Genomic DNA, 11858 nt, shown 5'->3' with positions numbered 1-11858 from the left:
ACATAGCTCTGACATGATCATTCTTTGTTCTGCAGGTGATGTCATATGATCTCACATTAACAAAGACCTGCAGAGGTCTTTCTGCCCAAATTCTAGAAGCGTACAAATGTGTGAAACATCCCTGAAGACAGTCTGAGCTTTCAGAAGGGGTGAAAGGGAAATGAAGCTGTCACATGAGGCAGCTTCCCATTAGCCTCCAGTGAAAAGTCAACCCATATCTCTGTATTTCACACGCACAAACCGATGGCCGAACTCCAGCTGAGTCACAGCTTTTCTTTTTTTAAAAAAAGATTAAAAGCAGGATATTGATATCTCCAGCTGCACAAAGGTAAAACTGGGGGTAAAACTGACCGGGTAAAACCTGCCCATACTCTTCTGCTGCAGCAGGATGCACCCTGACAGAAAGGACATAACTCCTCAAAACTCTGGACTTAATTCTCAGTTAAGCTTAGACACCTCACTCTCTCCATCTACCTCAATGCAGAGAACATACATTGCTTTATTTATAAATAAACCAGAAATACAAGCCCTATAATCCTTATTCACCTTATTTTCCGGACAAAAGTGAGGACTTGTTCCCCTTTAAGCTGTGGTTTTGTACCTTAAAAGAATCAACCAGGGCCTTCAGTCCCTTCTAAAGTAAGACAAAACTTTTCTAATGGTTTTTGGAGTCGTTTCTTTTCCTTTTTTTTTTTCTCCATAGTTTGGGGTTCTGTGTTACACGGGAAGCCTGTAAGACTCACACATGAAGCTATTTTTAACTCTTAGTCCGATAGATCAAGGACAACCTGTCAAATAACCAAGGGAATGGAATAACACAGGCTCACCTGAGGATGACTCGAAGCATGTGTTTAGCTTGTTAATGCCACAGTGTGCAACAAAGACCCACATCTGAAAAATGAAATGCACAGAAAGCAAGATAAGCAAAATAAATACTGCAGCTTTTCAAGTACCTGTTAGTAATATGCTTTCAAAACAAGCTGACTGCTTCAAGTGTAGATGAACTTTCATGAGCTTGCTCATGGAACCCTTTGCCAGAACTCAACAGATAAAAATCTGCACTTAATCATTTTAGGATAGTGTCATGCTGGACTACTCCGAGATGAAATTGAAATGTTGCAGGTTGTTGGCCTTTCTTTACAAGTTTGAACATTGCACTATCAAAAAGACAACATCTAGCCCTCCCACACTAGTTCTGGTAAAAAACAAACATGGAGATGCCACAGAGCATTTTGCTAACTCAAAACCAGCATGCTAAGATCCCGTTTGGAAGACAGCACAGTTGGGGGCAAACATCATGCTCCCACATTGCAAGAAAGCTAAAAGAGTTAAGATGCTGATTATAATATGGAAACACAGGAAAGGAGTAAGGTAGTATGAGTGGGGAACAAACAACCAAATTACACAGTTGCTTTGTGTGGTGGTTTTACCATGCTGGGCAGCTAAACCCCACAACTGCTCTCTCACTCCCTCTCTTTTAGATGAGGAGGGGGAGAAGTAAAGCAAAGAACAACTCACAGGTTGAGATAAGGATAATTTAACTAAAGGGAAATAAAAAGGGAAAGGGAAAAATAAAAAGAAGGGAGGAAAACAAACAAATACAATAAATGAAGGCTATATGGAAGTCCAGAGGAAAGAATTTACTCTCTACTTCCCACAAATGAGCGATGATTGACCACGTCCCTGAAGCAGGGCCTCAACGCATATAGCCGGTGTTCAAGAGGAAGACCGACATTTTCCCAACGAGAGCCCACCCCTCCCCTCTTCTTCCTGTTTCCACCTTTTATTGCTGAGTGTGACACCACATGGTATGGAATATCCCTTTGGTTGGTCTAGGTCAGCTGCCCTAGTGATGTTTCTCTCCTCACTTTTTGCCCACCCCCTAGGAGGGTTAGAGAAAGGCCTAATACTGTGCCACTGCTGCTCAGCAGTAGACACAACACTGGTGTGGTAACACTGCTGTTCCAGCTACAAGTACAGAGTACGGCACTGTATGGGCTGCCGCCGGGAAAGTTAACATTCCAGCCAGACCCAGTACAACCTCCACCCCTTATTCCATAACATTTGTGTCACACTCCGATCCCCATACTTTAGCATACAAGCATTCTCATCATTATTCCTTGTCCTTTAACAGGACAAGGATTTAACAGGACAGGATTAATAGGCAGGTGTATCTTTTCATTCCATAGGTCTTTCTTGGAAAATGTTCATAAGAACTGTTGATGATTAGGTCTTCATCTGCCAAAGCGGCCACTCAAGGCAGGTGGAGTTGGATGTCTGGACACCAGCACCAGCTTAGCTCAAGTCCTTGTTGCACTGCCCGGCTCCTTGCAAAGTTGACCTGTCGTTGATCCTACAGCATCTTCCTACAACATATAACTTAGATTACAGGTTAGTTTTCTCTCAATGTCAAATCTCCTTGAGGCACACACTTGATACCCCCATTCTTTTGCATGACCCACCAGGTATACCCTGGTCCTTGGGCGAAGACAATCCCATGAGTGGGTTTGCCTTTTCCCAAGGCAGGAGCAACCCACACTGCCTTCCCCATCCACCTTCCTACATGCACTATGGGAACTTTAGCTCCTTTCACAGTGTGTAGGGGTTTTGTTTCGGCAGGACCAGCACGGCTGTCAGACCTCCTATTGTTAACTAGCCAAGTGGCTTCTGGTAGATTTGTGTCCCATTGTTTCCAAGCACCTAATGCTCGTAACATAGTCTTTAACAGGCCATTGTACCTCTCAACCTTCCCAGAGGCTTGTGGGTGATAAGGGATGTGGTACACCCACTCGCTACCATGCCTCTTTGCCCAGGAGGTAACAAGATCGTTTTGGAAATGACTCCCATTGTCAGACTCGATTCTCTCTGGTGTACCATGACGCCACAATACTTGTCTTTCCAGGCCCAAGATAGTGTTTCAGGCCGTGGCATGGTTTACGGGGAATGCTTCCAGACACCCAGTAGTTGCTTCTACCATGGTGAGTACGTACCGTTTGCCTTGGCGGGTTTCTGGGAGTGGTCCAATATAGTCAATTTGCCAGGCCTCACCATATTGAAACCCTAGCCATCTCCCCCTGTTCCAGGGAGATTTTACCTTCATGGTTTTCTTGATTGCAGCACAGGTCTCACACTCATGGGTAACCTGTGTGATGGCCTCAATGGTCAAGTCCACCCCTCGATCATGAGCCCATCTGTAAGTGGCATCCCTCCTCAGATGTCCTGATGTTTCATGGGCCCATTGAGCTACAAACAGCTCACCCTTATGTTCCCAGTCTAGGTCCACCTGAGCCACTTCAATTTTTGAAGCTCAATCTACTTCTTCATTGTTCTGATGTTCTTCAGTAGCGTGACTCTTGGGCATGTGGGCATCTACATGACGTACTTTAATATCCAGGTTTTCTACCCGGGCAGCAATGTCTTGCCACACGGTAGCAGCCCAGATAGGTTTACCTCAGCACTGCCAGTTGCTCTTTTTCCATTGCTGCAGCCACCCCCAGAGCATTTGCCACCATCCATGAGTCAGTATAAAGATACAATGCTGGCCATTTTTCTCTTTCGGCGATCTCTAGGGCTAGTTGTATGGCTTTTACTTCTGCATACTGACTTGACTCACCTTCTCCTTCCATGGCCTCCACAACTTGTCGTATGGGATTCCACACAGCAGCTTTCCATTTCCGATGGCTCCCTACCACACGGCAGGATCCATCAGTAAACAACGCATACTGCTTTCTGTCTTCTGGCAACTCATTGTATGGTGGTGCCTCTTCAGCACGGGTTACCTCTTCTGTTGGCACTCCGAAATCTCTGCCTTCCGGCCAGTCCATAATCTCTTCCAGGATTCCTGCGCGGTTGGGTTTTCCCATTCAAGCCCGCTGTGTAATTAACGCTATCCACTTACTCCATGTAGCATCAGTTGCATGGTGTGTAGTGGGAGTTTTCTCTTTGAACATCCAATGTAACACAGGTAGCTGCGGTGCCAAGAGGAGCTGTGCCTCTGTACCCACAACTTCTGAAGCATCTCGAACACCCTCATATGCTGTGAGTATTTCTTTTTCAGTTGGGGTGTAGTTGGCTTCTGATCCTCGATAGCCCCGACTCCAGAAGCCCAGAGGTCGACCTCGAGTTTCTTCTGGGGTTTTCTGCCAAAGGCTCCAGGTGAGGCCATGCTCCCCAGCTGCAGTGTAAAGTATGTTTTGCACAGCAGGTCCAGTACGGACAGGCCCAAGGGCTACTGCACAAGCTATTTCTTGTTTGATTTATTCAAATGCCTGTTGTTGCTCAGGGCCCCACTCGAAATAGTTTCTCTTTCGAGTCCCTCGATATAGAGGACTCACAAGCTGACTATAGCCTGGCACATGCATTCTCCAGAATCCCACGAGGCCTAGGAAAGCTTGCGTTTCTTTTTTGCTAGTTGGCGGAGACATTGCTGTTATTTTATTGATCACATCCATTGGAATATGGCAACGTCCATCCTGCCATTTTACCCCCAAGAACTGGATTTCCTGTGCAGGCCCCTTGACCTTGCTCCGTTTAATGGCAAAACCAGCTTTCAGGAGAATTTGGATTACTTTCTTCCCTTTCTCAAAAACTTCTGCTGCTGTGTTGCCCCACATAGCTTTCTCTCTGGTTTGAAAACAAACAAACAAAGACAGACTGCTGGAGTAGCTGAGAAAATTTCCCTTTCTCAAATTCAGCACTCAGAATTTTCCCCTTCTAGGTTTCAGTACTGTATTTAACATTGGAAGGCACAGAGCTACCACAGATCTCCTGTTCAATATTTCCTTTTGTACCAAGTGATTTGCCAAAGGCAGTATGAAACCAACTAGAAATAGGAGGTCACATTCAGGTGCAAATAGGCCTAGCCTCATTAAAATTTGCTGCAGCTCAGTGGTTTACCCAAATCAAGGCTATAGCCTGTGACTATTTGACATCTTTTATCACAAAGCAGACTGTGCTCCCAAACAAAGGGATGGATTCTCTCAGCATACGAACTAACTCCTTACCCTGCTAAAACCAATGCCACTGACAGAACTGTGGGATATTATTCCTTTTGAGTAAAGGAATCAGCTGGAGTCAACACCAGGTGAACTCTAGGCTCAGCTACTGACTAGCAGACTACAAGGACATGGTTCTCATACAGTAATATTATTACTAGCACACGTGCTGTTCAAATCCAGGTGTACATTAAATACTCTTTATCTACATTCCCAAGATACTGATTGCTGGGCATGAGGTTTGAAACTGAGATTTACTGCACATGTTGGAAACAGGAAGAACTAACAGCTTTCTGTATTCTGTACCTGGATGGGCATATGCAGCCTTACCATGTCTGGGCTTGACACGATAACCACTGGGTTTTCTAATCAAAAGTTGAGAGGGTAAATACCACACAGCACTAATCATGTAGGAAACACATCGCCCTTGGTGAATTACAGCACTCTTTAGGAAGCATTCCCCTGATTGTTTGTTCCCTGCTGGATACTCATTAAAAAACAGAGTATAAGGCTACTGCTGTCTGTGGTGACACCAAAAGGTGGCTAGAACAGCTGGGTTTGTCTAACATTTTCTAGACACAAAGCAAAGGACGACAGTAACCAAACAGAGGCTAGATGCCTAGTAGAAATTCGGAAGAGAGAACAATCAAACACCTCATCCTGTCTTGTCACTGTAAGCCAGGACTAAGAAAAAGAGAAGCACCTGGAAAGTGTGTTCCTTTATAATGTCCTTGTTCTCCTGTCTTTACTTTTTGATGCATGAGGAATTTGACAAGACAAAATAGAACATTTCTCCCTCTCTCTAATGTTAACCTGCTGGTCACAGCTTCTGATTCACACCAGTTTGAAGCCACACAGGTCAATGAAGTTTTAGCCAACTTCAAGCAGAAAACAGAAGAAAAATGTGCTAATTTGTAAAGTATTCATCTGAGACTTGGAGCCTGGGATTGCATTCTTGTCTCCTACAGAATCCAAACAGATATCTGGGCAAACCAACTCAGCTCTGTGTCTTGCACAGTCCTTTTTCTTTAATCTCTTTGGGGTAGATTTTGGAAATGTGCTTGGTAGAGGGATGTAAGGAATCCTCTGAAAAGGCACAAGACACACTTCAGCCTTGCCTGTGTATTTAAGCGCATATAAATTACTCTCATAATAAAATGCTTCTCTTGTTTCTCTGTCAGGTTTTCAGATTAGGAATGGGGGCAGAGGGTGGAAAGCTGTCCAAACACCAACAGCTTGTCTAGCATGTCTGGCACTGCCACGTATGGAGGTACTGCGTTCACACTCTAGATCCAGCTCGACGAGTTGCATCTCTGAAATCAGCAGAGCACTGGTGTCAATTAACGAGGAATCATAGAACTTACACACTATGAAGTCTCCCTCACTATTCCTAAAGCAATGTCTGTTGCTTAACTCAGCCAGTACTACAGCATCTAAGTCCCCAAGCTGATCAGTCACTGTTCTAAAATGCATTGCTATAGAGAGTTGGAACTCAATACTGAAAATAAAGCAGAGGGAATGAAATGTGAACCACTATGTATTAGGCTTATACAAAGACACAGATCAGAGTTATTGTCCAGCAAGAGCTGATGTGAATCTGATTATATTTCACTATTAAGTCTGTGTATTATCACTTTACTTCAGCTATGTTTCTGCTAAACAAATTCCTAAAGTAGATTACTTCTTCCTGCCTTCTCCTATCCATCTCCATTGTACCCCAACAGCAAGATGAATCTGTTAGTGGCAAGGATTTGACACCATTTGCACTCATTTCCCACTCCACCTTCAAGCACCATCTTCATTCCCTGCTTGTCATTCATGTTCATGCAATGCTTTCCCTCAAAGGTTGTCCCAAGCCAAATGGGGAGCAAAGGAAATTGATGCTTCTGACATGGAGCTTCCCATTTTGATGTATTTTTCTATTTGCTGTTAATGCACTGGAAACTGTTATTTCTGACCATCCATTTGTTTTCTGTACTAGAAAGAGTGGAGAAGCAGCCTCTAATGCCATGTTCTGATGGGACAAAAATAACACAGAACTTAGTCACTTCCGCTGTATTTATTTTCAAGGTGTAAGCGATGTTTGTACTTAATCTGATCTTTTGTCTTCAGATCACGCAAAGAAATTTTCAAAGCTTCATTGTGAAACCAGATGCTCAGCTTATCTTTGGTTTATTTTCTGGTTAAAGTATATGTTTTAGTCTTATGCTTGTTTTAAAAAATTCAGCCCAAGAAGCAAAATAAGGTCTAAGGGCTCCAAATTTAGAAGAGCATTTATTGATGTGTTCAAAAATAACTGCCTTTTGAAATGATCTCGCCACAGAAAAAATGTTGGGGAAACACTTTTTAAATGTCCAAAAGCTATTTGGAATTAGTTTAAAATATAGAAAATATTCTTGAAACAGAATATAGAAATCAATATTATTGCTTTGTCAAAAATACGTTTTATCATTTAGAGGTTCATGTAATGTAATGAAATCAACAGAAAATGGCAACTGCTTAACTGATTTCATTCACAAGTCTTATTAGCATTTGTTCATTTCTGGTAACATTTCTCTTCAGCACATCAGTGCTTTCAAAAGACAATTGCTTTTTTGGAAAACCTGCAACACATTTTATTCACAGTTCCACAATTTCCTTTAGGCTTGAAGTGAGATTTTACATTAGCATCTGCCTTTCTCCTTTGAGGGGGTGAGGGGGCGAGCAGGGAAGAGAAATAGTAAGTACACCTCTGTCCTGAATTGTAAATATATGACTTTCTAATGTGCCTCACTGTAACTCTTGTCAGGATATTTTGGCTATCTGTGCTAGAATCTGTTTCTTTTGTGGATCAGCCATCAGCTGATTGTTGCTGTAGTACCACACCAGTGATAGAAAACAAAACCTTGTGCAGAGTTGTTCCCAAGTACTACAATATCAGAACAACTTCCTGTACAGGAACAACTTAAAGTTGTGTGTCAGAGGGAAGAGGGCATAAACCAGGTGTAAGGATAATAATACTAACAATACTTTGTTAGTACAGAAAGAAAATGCTCTTTGAAATCCACTGACCTCCTGGACGATCATACAGGTGTCACATGCCATCACACTCGCCACAGGAAACAGGACTGGAAGGAACATCACGCAGTTACATGGCGTGTCCCACTGCTCCACTGTAAACAAGAGAAATATGGCTCAGAATCTTCCACCAAAGACTGGGTTTCGAGCTCCTGTGTGCAAAGCAGCTGTAAAACTCTACTTCCAGACTCAAATTCCAAGTTCAGTATCTCTCTTCTTACCTGAGATGATAATTCCTTCTTTCAGGCATGCTGCCATAACAGTTATGACAATTTACATTGGAGCAGCCAAAGAAGGGCAAGTGATGGATCACCAGAGCATAGTAAACAGCACTGTAGTAACACTGGGAAAGATTAATTGGTTCCTTCCATGAAAAATGTGCAATTCCAGGAGCAACCTAGAAGCAACAAATGGAAACAATGGGCAGATGGGAACTGGGGGAACCCAAAGAAACAATAAAGACAATTACTGATAAGCAGTGGTGCTGTACGCCCTCCAGTGGGATATCATTTGAAGAAGACAGTGGTTTGATTTCCTTGCTATCTTGTGGGCTACATATCTAGCACAACAAAGCAACCATAAACTCAATTTAACAGGCTTTACGACCTGCTTTATGTTTGCTTTGTGCCACTGGGACAATGTTAGGCAGAGAGTGCCTGCCTATGAATCTACCTCTATGATATTGGGCCAGGTGGGAAATAAGCTGGAAATGCAGTTGATTCGTAAGAAACAGATGGTGAGATTCACTGCTATGCAGGATGAAACCAAAGCAGTCCAAGTCAGGGTCTGGGGTCCTTGGCTGAGCTTTTGCTTCAGGAAGCTGCCACTTCACGTAGGCAGGTATAGGAAGTGCCACACCGGTGCAGAGGTGTGTCTACTTTTCTCTCTGGATAATCTCACCGTGTCTTTGGAAAATTTGTCTTTTTCCAGGACAGAATGAGGAGACCTGAAGCCTCGCACAGTGTTCCAGAAGCCTATTAGTTCCTAAGTTCCCCTGAAATCCTATTATTTTCCTACCAACAACTCACCCATTTCTAAAATGTCATTGTCCCTTTCCTCCATCCCCTAAACAACTGTGGGGCTAACAAGCTCCAAGCTAGACCTGCTTCAAGGTACAGAAAATGTTATTTCTAGACCTTAAGTTCCACAGAAACATGTGTGTCTCTGGATAGATCCTGCAAACGGAGGCAAAGATGGGCTAAAAGATGTGTTAGGAAAGGAACATTCTCTTCCATACACAAGACAATTAAGCCCTACAGACATTCTTAAAAAGGTTCATCTTTCCTCCTCTGTGCAAACAAGACCAACACCACACCTTCCTTTCTTCCTCTTCCCTTGTCTATGCTTTCTCCTCTCTCCTTATGTCTGTGAGGCTCAGGCTGTGAAATACAACACCAGCCATCCCTTCAGAACCCTTCATTTTCTAGTGCTCAATGACCTTGCCCCCCAAAAAAGAGGCTATTCCAGAGGCTGGGAGAATTCCTCAACACAAAGTGTCTCAAAGTGTCTCTAAGAGAAAACAAGAAGTCTGATGCTGGAGACGAGTGTCTCAAAAAAAAAAAAAAAAATTTCCCTGTCAGCAGCCTCCCATCAACCAGGTGCTTGTGCATGGGTGACAGAGGGGAACACTCTTGGGAAGAAAACAGATTTCAGCGTCAAAATTGCAAAGGGTTATTAATACAAACAGAGGAGATAAACTACAATGATTGCTGAACATGATGAAAAGTATCACAAGTGTCCTTTTCATGTTGCTTGCTCACAATTTGAGAGTTTAAAGGATAAAGTCATCATGCAGATCCAAGAGGCTTCCTGGAAACACTCGCATCTGCCTTCAAACATCCTTTTTCTTTTTTTCCTTCTGACAATGTGATGTATAATTGACCTTCTGTGTTTAGCATCTGCGGTTATCAGAACAGCTTCCTTCTAGTTAGGGAACATAAGAAATGCAGTACCTCAGTCCTGTTCCTACTGAAATTAGAAGTGCAGCCTTTGACTTTAGTGAAAACAACATGAAAAACTGTAAAGGATGATGAATACACAGCCTCTTGTGTAAGGTCCATTACAAGTCAACACAGAAGTGTGCTGTCACACAGATCCAAGCATAATTACAGAATAAGATGAAACAAACTCAGGAAAGTTTGGCTCCATTCAGTATGCTGCTGGTGCAAGTGCTGAGCAGAGGGATTACACTGACATACCCTGAAGCATCTCGTACCCTTTCGAACTCCTTCCAAACACTCATGAGAAGTCAGGAGGAGACATTGGAGAGTTTACCGAGCACCAATTCAACTGACAGTCAGCAGCTCAGCGCTTCAGGATCTGTAAGTGAATTGGAGGCTTGTGGAAAAACTTAGTGATGATCTGGGGGGGGGGAGGGAAGTAAAAAGTTTGTGGTTTAAGTTGTAGACTGGTCAGCAAAAAGAAATAATGAAAGGATATGACTTTTTCCTTAGCAGCCCTAAAGAACAGCACGTCTATGAACAAACACTGAAGGTCTGAGCACCTAGTTCATGCAGAAGTACCAACATCTAACTACGAGACAGCAGTATGAGAACGACATGGGTAGCAAGGCACAATCTCCTGCAGAAGCATTTGATGCCAAGCGTTGTGGAGGACAAGACGCTGAAGAAAGTGGGTGTAGTCCTGGCCCTGTGTCCCTGTGATCCTAAAAATCCATTGTATGACTTTGTGTGGGACCTAGCAGCTATTCTAAAAAAAATTAAAATAATAATACTCAAGTGAGATATTGCTTGGATTTCTCTGTTCTAGAAAGAATAATGTTTGGGTTCCCCCTAAACTACTCCCACCCCCACCACCTCTCCTGGAAACATAACTGCATTTAAATTTAAAAATAAAAATCAAGTTTCACTCTCCTGCCTCAGACGATGAGCGTATGCCTCAGAACGGCCTTTGATTAATCTAATAGCATTAAACGATGGGAAGAAAAATGGCAGAACCAAATTCTGAGTTCTATGTTGGCACCTGGAGACGAAATGTATCAGAAGAAATATGCTCTGAGACTGGAATGCTCTGAATGACAATGAGAAAACAGCGTGCAGGATTTACTAAACAGACTTGTTCTGTGATGCGCGAGGCTGTAATACCTTGTTACATGAGGCAAGTGCAACCACAGGTTCAGTTGTTTACATAGCAATATTTTGTTCAGCACCTCTCTTGCTCTCTTCCTCAGACTGAAAGAAGGAAAAGCAACGCTTGATATCCACACCTAGTTTCCTACTTGGAATTAAATTAAGAGAGTGTTAGCAGGTATGTTTTAAACAGTGAAGCTGACAAAGAGTCAGATCCTGAATATACACAACTGTTCCTTTCCACATTGAAGCTTCTCTTCATACTGTTGTATATTAGGCTTTTTGCTGCTCCATAGGCTTTACTTCATTGATTTCAGTACAATCATGCCAACGCTACAGACACATACATATTTCGCAAGAATCTTCTAGCTATGGGAACTCAGGAGTGAAGCAGAAACTCTGTAGAATAACAACAGGATAAAACTGTTGAGGCGCTTTGCACTGCTTTGCGTGTACTTCAATTTTTATTATAGATGAGGAAAAATGCACTGCTTTGCGTGTACTTCAATTTTTATTATAGATGAGGAAAAATACAAAGTCCCTGGAGATCTTAATTTTGTGTCTTTCTCTTTCAAGGAAAGCACCACTTCCTTTGGGGCGCTGGTAAATCACTCTCCATACCTCATGCCTCCACATGTCTCTAGATAGGGGAGCTTCAAGGGAGTCTCTGACATTCCTTACTGACAGCACCTGATGCCAGGAGCTACCAAAGTGACAG

At 42.9% G+C, this 11858-nt stretch overlaps 1 protein-coding gene across 17 annotated transcripts in view; it reads right to left on the bottom strand.

Annotated features, from left to right (window-relative positions):
- The window catches only part of LOC113843485 (maestro heat-like repeat-containing protein family member 2B), a 78103-nt gene that overhangs the window by 26033 nt on the left and 40212 nt on the right, over positions 1-11858 (bottom strand). For 11 of the 17 annotated variants that reach the window (XM_072037089.1, XM_072037091.1, XM_072037092.1 and 8 more), the window contains 3 exons: positions 8273-8448; positions 8046-8146; positions 828-4623 (listed from right to left, as the gene is read on the bottom strand). The gene's annotated coding sequence lies outside the window, so the exon portion shown is untranslated. The remainder of the gene's footprint in view (positions 1-827; positions 4624-8045; positions 8147-8272; positions 8449-11858) is intronic. The other 6 variants (XM_072037103.1, XM_072037104.1, XM_072037102.1 and 3 more) reach the window with 3 other exon arrangements.

The sequence above is a fragment of the Anas platyrhynchos genome, chromosome 4 (genome assembly GCF_047663525.1).
Source record: "Anas platyrhynchos isolate ZD024472 breed Pekin duck chromosome 4, IASCAAS_PekinDuck_T2T, whole genome shotgun sequence".
NCBI lineage: Eukaryota > Metazoa > Chordata > Aves > Anseriformes > Anatidae > Anas > Anas platyrhynchos.
This window is presented reverse-complemented; position numbering and strand designations above follow the sequence as displayed.